The sequence below is a fragment of the Zea mays genome, chromosome 3 (genome assembly GCF_902167145.1).
Source record: "Zea mays cultivar B73 chromosome 3, Zm-B73-REFERENCE-NAM-5.0, whole genome shotgun sequence".
NCBI classification, from domain to species: domain Eukaryota; kingdom Viridiplantae; phylum Streptophyta; class Magnoliopsida; order Poales; family Poaceae; genus Zea; species Zea mays.
Window position 1 is genome coordinate 139,414,418 of NC_050098.1, and position 11,679 is coordinate 139,426,096.

The window sequence follows — 11,679 nt, forward strand, 5'->3', positions numbered from 1 at the left end:
TCTGAAATCTTTTGAGGTACGACCGAAGAGTCTCATCCCATCGGCGCCTGATGGATTTGAGGTCCCATGGCTGTGCCGGCTTATCGGAGAGAGATTGGAAGTTGGCGATAAAACACCGACTGAAGTCGCTCCAATCGTCGATGTAGTGTCGGGGTAGGTGTCGTAACCATTGCAGCGCATCTTGCCCGAGGACGATGGGCAAGTACGCAGTCATCAGATCTTTAGTTGCCCTAGCGGCCTGGGCAACGGTGGTATAGACAGCCAGCCAGCCTCCCGGGTCCTGCTTAGGCTCGTACTTGTCGATGTTGGAGAGTTTGAAGTTAGGGGGCCACTGAATGGCTATGAGACGCGGAGTGAGCGCTGATACTCCACATGTGTCCTCCTGTCGACGATTGTGGTGTCGGTCCTGGGGAGGGGAGTTGCCGATGTGCTGCCTCGACCATCCCCGGGTTGTGCCGCCAGTTGAAGCTGTTGTTGACTCAACCCTGGTGGCCTGGCTTCGTGCAGGGATGCCGTGATCCCGATCATACTCTTCTCGGCGCCGAATCTTGTTTTCGTATTGTCGTTCGCGCGAAGCATTGATGGAGCTCCGCGCGTCCCATCGACTATTGATGGCGTGTCGTAGATCGCTCGGAGGATGATCGAGAGGCAGGAGATGATTAGCTGCCCGAGTGAGCAGCCGCCGATAGCCCTCGGCGTCTGGAGTCCGGGGGAGGCCATCGGCTATCCGAGCCAACACTCCACCGACCTCGCTCGGTGTGTTCATGGCTCGGGTGAAGTCGGGGTTCAGGTTTCGTCCGAAGATAGGGTTCTCTCGACGCTGCCTCGCCTCCTGCTTGGCTTGCTCTTGAGCTTGCCGAAGATCACGTCGGTGGGAGTTTCTCCTTTCCCTGAAGACTCGTTCATCTGGAGTTTCTCCCACCTCTGAGATCTCGTCTCGTGATACAGGCTGCGCCGGATCTCGTTCCCCCGGTTTCATGATGTCGCCGGGTGTTACGGTGTCAGTTCCTTCGTCAGCGAGCTTCCCGCTGAGGAGGTTCTTCCCCAGGCACGGTTAGTTCATCGTCGGAGATGGGGGACGATTCCACTCTCCCCTGATGAAGAGGACGTCGGGGTAGAATGGAGTTGTCGTGACGACAAGCTTCTTTCTGTTCTCCTTTGAGGGCAGAGGTACCAGAAGGGCAGCTTGACGGGCCTTCATCTCGTTTGTTTCTTTTTTCCTTGTAATCCGTGTCCATTTTTCCGTGGATGAGGTGGACAACAGGGTTCTCCGGGTGAACGAATTCTCTGCTCCTGGCTTGCAGGAGGTAGTCTTCGCTCGGAGCGCTGGAGGTTGCGTTATTTTCTGCTTCGTTTCGGCCTTCTCGGAGATTTTGAAGGAAGGCTTTTTCTCTGGCGGATCCGCTATGCGATGTAGAGTCCCTTCTTCGTCTGCCATAGGCGAGATGGTTTCGAAACAGAACACAGATCCAGGGTGGAGAGCGATCTTGTGCTGAAAAGCGATGGCCATTGAGCTAGCTTGGATCAGTGACACAGCCCCTACCTGGCGCGCCAGCTGTCGGTGTTTGAGACCCGACCACGCACCCAAGGTTACCCCTCGAGGTGCTTTTGGGTAGGACGGTGTAAACGACTGTAGCTCGATGGTTCGTGCTGGGCGCACGAGAGACGGTAGAGAATTTTCTACAGGTTCGGGCCGCTTAGAGAGGCGTAATACCCTACTTCCTGGTGTGGATCTTTATGTGGTGGGTTATAGGGGGATTCTCTAGTATGAAGAATGCTAGAGAATTATGTAGATGGCTAATGAGTGACTTATCTTTTTGATGGGGGTGCCCCCTAGGCCTTATATACTCGACCGTGGGGCGTTACATGCGGGTATGATAACTATGTGCTCCTAAGTAATAGTGAACCGACTGAACTTATCTCCCTATTATCCTGCCGACTTATCCTCGTTCAGTTCCGACGTCTGAGGGTGCTGCACGGGAGAATCGGATCAATGCTGCGGATAGCATTTAAATCTAGTGAGCTGTCTGGGCTCGAGTTGATCCAATCTTGTGTCGATCCATTCTGCCAGTGATTCCTCCCCTAGCCCACGAAGGGGTGGCTTTGCAAAATAATGGGCCTAGAGTCTTTTGCGAGGCCATCTAGCCTTCTAGTGGACCCGGGGGATATCTGTCCCCCACAGATGGGGCACCTCAAGAGGATAGATCATCTAATCACATTGTATAGGCAATAGACACCACCATACATAGGTCATATGGTGTTATCTCACATTGAGTGTCTGAATTTATCTAATTTCTCGAGTCACTTATGCCTTTACCTTTAGTTCTTGATCTCATGACCTATTCCATAAATTCACTGCCAAATATTCCTCAACAGTTGGCACATCAAGTAGAGGAAATCACGTTGATCATTGTAGACCTAATGTCAACCATGGGTTTTGCATAGGGAGAAAATATCTTCTTTGGCACCTTCAAATTCATCATTGAAGCACTCGATAATCTTAGGGTTGTCCTAGGTACCTTAGCAATCTAGGTGTCCCCCACCTAGCCTTCAACAGATCCAAATTAATATACACTTCAACTTGGCTCCACCTCAACCCTAGTCTAGAATCAAACCTTACTCTGACTCGAATTCCGACTTAGACTCAGACTTAGACTCCTACAACTTAAGAGATCAGTTCGTGTTCAGGGCCAACTCTGAGCACCAAGATGGTCAACCTCATGACCATGACGGTAGCGACAATGATCAGGCAGCGAGAAGACAGAGAAACCAAGAAGAGTTACAATGGCATGGCTGAGATGCACATGACCAAATTCAGATGGTCGACCTCAAGTCAACAACACAACGTTGCAAAACATCATGATGGTTAAACTCCTTTTGGATAGAATCACCTCGCTACTTCCCTAAGACAATGCACAAACTCACAACGACCTAAGGAAGATAAACAACATGATGGCATATGTGGACGTATGCTTAGAGGCTCTCATGGCTCTGACACCAACTCAGGAAGTTGTTGAGTCAATAGATGATCCAAATTGAGTCACACCAGGATATTCTTAGGAGAGTTAGAGTCATTGGCAGGATGGCTCATGGCATATCTCTCTCCACCTTCACCTAAAAGGGATTTCACCATCATCTCGATTCAATGGGACTCTAACTCATCGTCATGGGAAAATCTTTGTGTTGAGTTGGATCGGTGCCATCTACAGTAGAGAAGGGGCATTCACAATCATGTAGATCATGATTATGATGGATACGAGGCAGAACATGAGGACTCTTGCTATAATCGTATCCCATAGGGTCAAGCTTCAGGCAACCTCTTAGACGCCATTATTAAGTCATTCAAGGATCAGCTAAGCCAAGCTCATTGCCTAAGAATTTGAAGCCTCCTTCGGTCAAGACGTACGATTGTCATTCATATCCATCGGACTGAGTCACAATTTATCAACTCTCCATCATAGCGATAGGAGATACGTTTGTCATGGTGAATCATTTACCATTGTGTCAAGGATATAACATCAAAGTGGATGTTCCGCCTTCTATCCAACTCTATTGTTTCATCGGAAGAGCTGAAGCACCACTTTGTTAACAACTTCAGCATATCTCGTGAACAAGAGAAAACCCAATACGACCTCGAGCAAATCCTGTAGGAGGATGAGACTCTAGAGATCTATGTTAAGCATTGGTGTGATGTGGAGGCCGACATCTCGAGCATGCCTGAGGAGACGACCATGGTGATTCCGCTAGGCTCACGGTTCCTCACATATTCTGAAGCTGGCCTTCGTCATTTGCTTAAGGCATTCACTAACCCCAAACCAAGGCTAGGACGGATGTTGGGCAGAGGCTTGGCTTTGGGTCCAAGATCCAGGCATCGTGGTTGAGCCCCGAGCGGTGGTCATAGTTTCGATTGCTCAATGTGCACCTTAACGTTGTGGGCCTCTTCGGGGGATGATGTTTTATGAGCAGCCAAGCCATCCTTTTCTACAAGAGGGTACACACGAGCATGGTCGATGGGTATAGATCTTGAACCCTCGGTCGATCTAGAGAGTCGATTAGAGGGCCATCTTGGACAATGACGCTCCTTCTAAAGATCTACAATACTCCTATGGTAGAATCTAGTCGGATATCTCGATTCTTGTTTTATCTGACATACCTGATAGTACCAGCATTTGAATCTAAATATCTAAATAAAAATATGGAAACACATACAATATGAGTGATATCCGGTTGTGTTTGATTCGTACGCTACAATCGCTACTACTACACAATAATCAGAGGCGGATCCAGCTCCTAGGGCAGGGCAGGGCAGAGCGGGCGCCCGTGCTCTGTTTTGTGCCGCTGCTAAACATCTTGTCTCATATACCGTTGTGCGCACTGAAACGGGAATATGGTTTAACCTTTTCCTATAAATAATTTTGGTGGTTGAATGTCCAACACAAATATTGGACTAACTAGTTTGCTCTAGATTATATATTCTACAGGTGCATAAAGGTTCAACACAAACCAATAAAAGAACAAATTTAGGGTTCAAATGCAAAAGATCAAAGGAATCGAGAGTGCCCTGGTCTGGCGCACCGGAGTGTCCGGTGCACCAAGACCGTACAGGATCAAACTCGGCAGTCTTGGGTTTCTCCAGCGCTGCTCCGCTATAATTCACTGGACCGTCTGGTGTGCCACCGGACTGTCCTGTGCACTAGCGGAGCAACGACTACTTCGCGCAACGGTCGCCTGCAAAAGCTGAATTCCAGATGAACAGTGCACAAATAGTGCGCGTCAGAGCAGAGCAGCCGTCAGAGGCGCACCGAACAATGAACAGTACCTGTCTGGTGCGGCACCGGACTGTCCGGTGCCACTAGAAGACAAAGGCTCCGACGATCGACAGCGCCCGAACCCTAACGGTTGGGTGATGTGGCCAGCACACTGGACTCTCCGGTGCGCCCATCGACAGCAGCCCCTCCCCAACGGTTGTTTTGTGGTTGAGGGCTATAAATACCACCCAACCACCTCCACTCCAACCATCCAAGCATTCAGCACTCTTCATTCAATACAAGAGCAAAGTGCAACACTCCAAGACACAATTTAAAGCCACCGATCCAATCAAAGTCCCCAATTCAATTCTAGTGCTTTAGGACTTTTGAGAGGATTGTTGTTGTGTTTCTTTGTTGCTCTTGTTGCTTGGTTGGTTTTCTTCTTTCTCTCATTCTTATTCTCAAAGCCTTGTAAGCGAAGCAAGAGATACCAATCGTGTGGTGGTCCTTGCGGGGTCTAAGTGACTGAGAGCACCTAGAGGGGGGGGGTGAATAGGTGATCCTGTAAAACTTAAACTTATAGCCACAAAAACTTGTTAAGTGTTAGCACAATAAATGCCAAGTGGCTAGAAAGGAGTCTCAACAAAACACAATACCACAAGAGATCAATCACAGAGACGACACAGTGGTTTATCCCGTGGTTCGGCCAAGACCAATGCTTGCCTACTCCACGTTGTGGCGTCCCAACGAACGAGGGTTGCAATCAACCCCTCTCAAGCGGTCCAAAGACCCACTTGAATACCACAGTGTTTTGCTTGCTTTTTCTCAATCCCGTTTGCGAGGAATCTCCACAACTTGGAGCCTCTCGCCCTTACAATTGAAGTTCACAAAGAACACAGAGCAAAGGGGGAATGAGCAACGCACACAAGACTTCAAAAGATCAGAGCAACAACACGCACACAAGTCGCAACAAGAGCTCGCAACACAACTCAAGGAGTTCGCAACTCAACAAGAGCTCTAGATGCTATCACAATGAAACGAATGCGTGAGATCGATGTCTTGGTGCTTAGGAATGTTGTAGGAATGCTTGGTGTCCTCCTCCATGCGCCTAGGGGTCCCTTTTATAGCCCCAAGGCAGCTAGGAGCCGTTGAGAACAAATCTGGAAGGCCATCCTTGCCTTCTGTCATCGGGCGCACCGGACAGTGTCCGGTGCCCGATTCCTTTCCTTAAATGGCGAAGCCGACCGTTGCAGATCTGGGAGCCGTTGGCGCACCGGACATGTCCGGTGCACACCGGACAGTCCGGTGCCCCCTTCCGACCGTTGGCTTGGCCACGTGTCGCGCGCAGAATCCGCGGCGGACCGTTGGCTCGGCCGACCGTTGGCTCACCGGACAGTCCGGTGCACACCGGACAGTTCGGTGAATTTTAGCCGTACGCCGTCAGCAAATTCCCGAGAGCGGCCTCTTCGGCCGAGGCAGCCTGGCGCACCGGACACTGTCCGGTGCACCACCGGACAGTCCGGTGCTCCAGACCGAAGCAGCCTTCTGGCTGTACACAGCCAATTCTTTTCTTTTCTTTTTCTTCCTGTTTCCAATACTTAGACAAGTATATTAGTACACAAAACCAATGTACTAAGACTTAGAAACATACCTTTGCTCTTGATTTGCACTTTATTCATCCATGGCATAAATTCACATTTAAGCACTTGAGTTGGCACTCAATCACCAAAATACTTAGAAATGGCCCAAGGGCACATTTCCCTTTCAATCTCCCCCTTTTTGGTGATTTATGCCAACACAACATAAAGCAACTAGAACAAGTGCAATATCACTTCAAATAAAAACTCAAATTTATTTTGATTCAGTTTTGGCATATATGGATCATCCTTTGCCACCACTTGGTTTGTTTTTCAAATCAACCTCAAAATCCTATCTCTAAGTCAAATCCACTTGTAGAGATATAAAGAGAGGTTTTCCAAAGAAAATTGATTCAAGATTCCAAAAACTCCCCCTTTTTCCCATAATCAACACTTCTCCCCACAAGAAGCCAACTTTTGACAATAGAGATAATAAAAGAGTTTTGACAAACCAAAAGCTCTATTCTACTATTTTCATAATCTCTCAAGTGGTAGCTGATCCATTTATCACTTTGGCCTTTATTTTCTCCCCCTTTGGCATCAAGCACCAAAACGGGATCAATCTTGGCCCTTTAACCTCATTGCCTCACCAAATTCTTCAATTAAGAGCAAAATAGGCAATAAGAATTTAAAGATGAACTTGGAAAAGTTACTCTTTTCATCGGAGTGCAGTGGAAGTCTTGCATGGTCCAAGTCCACCTTTTCCCTTTCAATTCTTCTTTAAGACTAAAGCATCAAACTCAAGCACAGGGTTAGTCTCAAAGGGTCAAGTTGTAACACATCTCCCCCTAAACATGTGCATCACTTTGCAACGGACTTGTGAGGTCCAGGGAGTGTTTGTACAACTTGAGCACCAATATTAAGCAACAAAATGCATAAGGAATATGATCAAAGGCATAAACACATGTATGCTACAGATCAATCCAAGTTCTACGAATCTAAGACATTTAGCTCACTACGCAACCTGCAAAAGGTCTTCTCATCTAGAGGCTTGGTAAAGATATCGGCTAGCTGGTTCTCGGTGCTAAAATGAAACACTTCGATATCTCCCTTTTGCTGGCGGTCTCTCAAAAAGTGATGCCGGATGTCTATGTGCTTTGTGCGGCTGTGCTCAACAGGATTTTCCGCCATGCGGATAGCACTCTCATTGTCACATAGGAGTGGGACTTTGCTCAGATTGTAGCCAAAGTCCTAGAGGGTTTGCCTCATCCAAAGTAGTTGCGCGCAACACTGTCCTGCGGCAACATACTCGGCCTCAGCGGTGGATAGGGCAACGGAGGTTTGTTTCTTAGAGTTCCACGACACCAGGGACCTTCCTAAGAATTGGCACGTCTCTGATGTACTCTTCCTATCGACCTTACATCCAGCATAGTCGGAATCTGAGTATCCAACCAAGTCAAAGGTAGACCCTTTTGGATACCAGAGCCCGAGGCAAGGCGTAGCAACCAAATATCTTAGAATTCGCTTCACCGCCACTAAGTGACACTCCTTAGGATCGGATTGAAATCTAGCACACATGCATACGCTAAGCATAATATCCGGTCTACTAGCACATAAATAAAGTAAAGACCCTATCATTGACCGGTATGCTTTTTGATCAACGGACTTACCTCCTTTGTTGAGGTCAGTGTGTCCGTCGGTCCCCATCGGAGTCTTTGCGGGCTTGGCGTCCTTCATCCCAAACCGCTTTAGCAGATCTTGCGTGTACTTCGTTTGGGAGATGAAGGTGCCGTCCTTGAGTTGCTTCACTTGGAACCCAAGGAAGTAGTTCAACTCGCCCATCATCGACATCTCGAATTTCTGCGTCATCACCCTGCTAAACTCTTCACAAGACTTTTGGTTAGTAGAACCAAATATTATGTCATCGACATAAATTTGGCACACAAACAAATCACCATCACATGTCTTAGTAAAAAGAGTTGGATCGGCTTTCCCAACCTTGAAAGAATTAACAATTAGAAAGTCTCTAAGGCATTCATACCATGCTCTTGGGGCTTGCTTAAGTCCATAGAGCGCCTTAGAGAGCTTACACACGTGGTCGGGGTACCGTTCATCCTCGAAGCCAGGGGGTTGCTCTACATACACCTCCTCCTTGATCGGCCCGTTGAGGAACGCGCTCTTCACATCCATTTGGTACAACCTGAAAGAATGGTGAGCGGCATATGCTAGCAAGATACGAATTGATTCTAGCCTAGCCACAGGAGCAAAAGTCTCCTCAAAGTCCAAACCTGCGACTTGGGCATAACCTTTTGCCACAAGTCGAGCCTTGTTCCTCGTCACCACTCCGTGCTCGTCCTGTTTGTTGCGGAACACCCACTTGGTTCCCACAACATTTTGCTTAGGACGAGGCACCAATGTCCAAACTTCATTGCGCTTGAAATTGTTGAGTTCCTCCTGCATGGCCAACACCCAGTCCGGATCTAGCAAGGCCTCTTCTACCCTGAAAGGCTCAATAGAAGAGACAAAAGAGTAATGCTCACAAAAATTAACTAATCGAGATCGAGTAGTTACTCCCTTGCTGATATCACCCAGAATTTGGTCGACGGGATGATCCCTTTGAATCATCGCTCGAACTTGGGTTGAAGGTGCCGGTTGCGCTTCTTCCTCCATCACGTGATCATCTTGTGCTTCCCCTTGATCACACGCCTCCCGTTGATGAACCTGTTCATCGTCTTGAGTTGGGGGATGCACCGTTGTTGAGGAAGAAGGTTGATCTCGTTCATCTTGTTCCTGTGGCCGCACTTCTCCAATCGCCATGGTTCGTATAGCGGCCGTTGGAACATCTTCTTCATCTACATCATCACAATCAACTTGCTCTCTTGGAGAGCCATTAGTCTCATCAAATACAACGTCGCTAGAGACTTCAACCAAACCCGATGATTTGTTGAAGACTCTATACGCCTTTGTATTTGAGTCATAACCTAACAAAAACCCTTCTACAGCTTTGGGAGCAAACTTAGAATTTCTACCCTTCTTTACTAGAATGTAGCACTTGCTCCCAAATACACGAAAGTAAGATACATTGGGTTTGTTACCGGTTAGTAGCTCATACGAAGTCTTCTTGAGGAGGCGATGAAGGTAGACCCTGTTGATGGCGTGGCAAGCTGTGTTCACGGCTTCCGACCAGAAACACTCGGGGGTCTTGAATTCTCCAAGCATCGTCCTTGCCATATCGATTAGCGTCCTGTTCTTCCTCTCTACCACACCATTTTGCTGTGGTGTGTAGGGAGCGGAGAACTCGTGCTTGATCCCTTCCTCCTCAAGGAACTCCTCCACTTGAAGGTTCTTGAACTCGGACCCGTTGTCGCTCCTTATCTTCTTCACCTTGAGCTCAAACTCATTTTGAGCTCTCCTGAGGAAGCGCTTGAGGGTCCCTTGGGTTTCAGACTTATCCTGCAAAAAGAACACCCAAGTGAAGCGGGAAAAGTCATCAACAATAACTAGACCATACTTACTCCCTCCTATGCTCAGATAGGCGACGGGTCCGAAGAGGTCCATATGCAGTAGCTCTAGGGGTCTTGAAGTGGTCATCACATTCTTGCTGTGATGCGCTCCTCCCACTTGTTTACCTGCTTAACAAGCTGCACAAGGTCTATCTTTTTCGAATTGCACGTTAGTCAAACCTATCACGTGTTCTCCCTTTAGAAGCTTGTGAAGGTTCTTCATCCCCACATGTGCTAAGCGGCGATGCCACAGCCAGCCCATGCTAGTCTTAGCTATTAAGCATGCATCTAGACCGGCCTCTTCTTTTGCAAAATCAACTAAATAAAGTTTGCCGTCTAATACACCCTTAAAAGCTAGTGAACCATCACTTCTTCTAAAGATAGACACGTCTACATTTGTAAATAGACAGTTATATCCCATATGACATAATTGACTAACAGATAACAAATTATATCCAAGACTCTCCACTAAAAACACATTAGAGATAGAATGCTCATTAGAAATTGCAATTTTACCTAACCCTTTTACCTTGCCTTGATTCCCATCACCGAATATAATTGAATCTTGGGAATCCTTATTCTTGACGTAGGAGGTGAACATCTTCTTCTCCCCCGTCATATGGTTTGTGCATCCGCTGTCGATAATCCAGCTTGAACCCCCGGATGCATAAACCTGCAAGGCAAATTTAGGCTTGGGACTTAGGTACCCAACTCTTGTTGGGTCCTACAAGGTTAGTCACAATTGTCTTAGGGACCCAAATGCAAGTTTTATCATCCTTGCATTTTGCCCCTAATTTCCTAGCAATCACCTTTCTATCCTTTCTACAAATTGCAAAGGAAGCATTCAAAGCATGATATATTGTAGAAGGTTCATTTACTTTCCTAGGAACATTAACAACATTTCTTCTAGGCATATTATGAACAGCATTTCTCCTACCAACATTTCTATCATGCACATAAGAAGAGCTAGAAGCAAACATGGCATGAGAATCAAAGGCATTATATGCATAACAACTCCTATAAGCATTTCTAGGTTGTCTTTTATCATAGTACATAAAGGCATGGTTCTTTTGCACACTACTAGCCATAGAGGCCTTCCCTTTCTCCTTGGCGGAGATGGGAGCCTTATGGCTTGTCAAGTTCTTGGCTTCCCTTTTGTAGCCAAGTCCATCCTTAATTGAGGGATGTCTACCAATCGTATAGGCATCCCTTGCAAATTTTAGCTTATCAAATTCGCTTTTGCTAGCCTTAAGTTGAGCATTAAGACTAGCCACTTCATCATTCAATTTAGAAATTGAAACTAGATGTTTACTACAAGCATCAACATTAAGATCTTTACACCTAGTGCACGTTTCAACAATTTCTACACAAGATGTTGATTTACTAGCTACTTCTAGTTTAGCATTTAAGTCATCATTAACACTCTTTAAAGTAGCAATGTTTTCATGACAAGAAGATAATTCGCTAGAAAGCACTTCATTTCTTTTAACTTCTAAAGCATAGGATTTTTGTGCCTCTATAAACTTATCATGTTCATCATACAACAAATCCTCTTGCTTTTCTAAAAGCCTATCCTTTTCATTCAAGGCATCAATCAATTCATTGATTTTATCAATTTTATTTCTATCCAATCCCTTGAACAAACTAGAGTAATCTATTTCATCATCACTAGACTCATCGTCACTAGAAGAATCATAAGTGATATCATTACGAGTGATTACCTTCTTCTCTCTTGCCATGAGGCAAGTGTGACGCTCGTTGGGGAAGAGGGATGACTTGTTGAATGCAGTGGCAGCGAGTCCCTCATTGTCGGAGTCAGACGAGGAGCAGTCCGAATCCCACTCCTTTCCA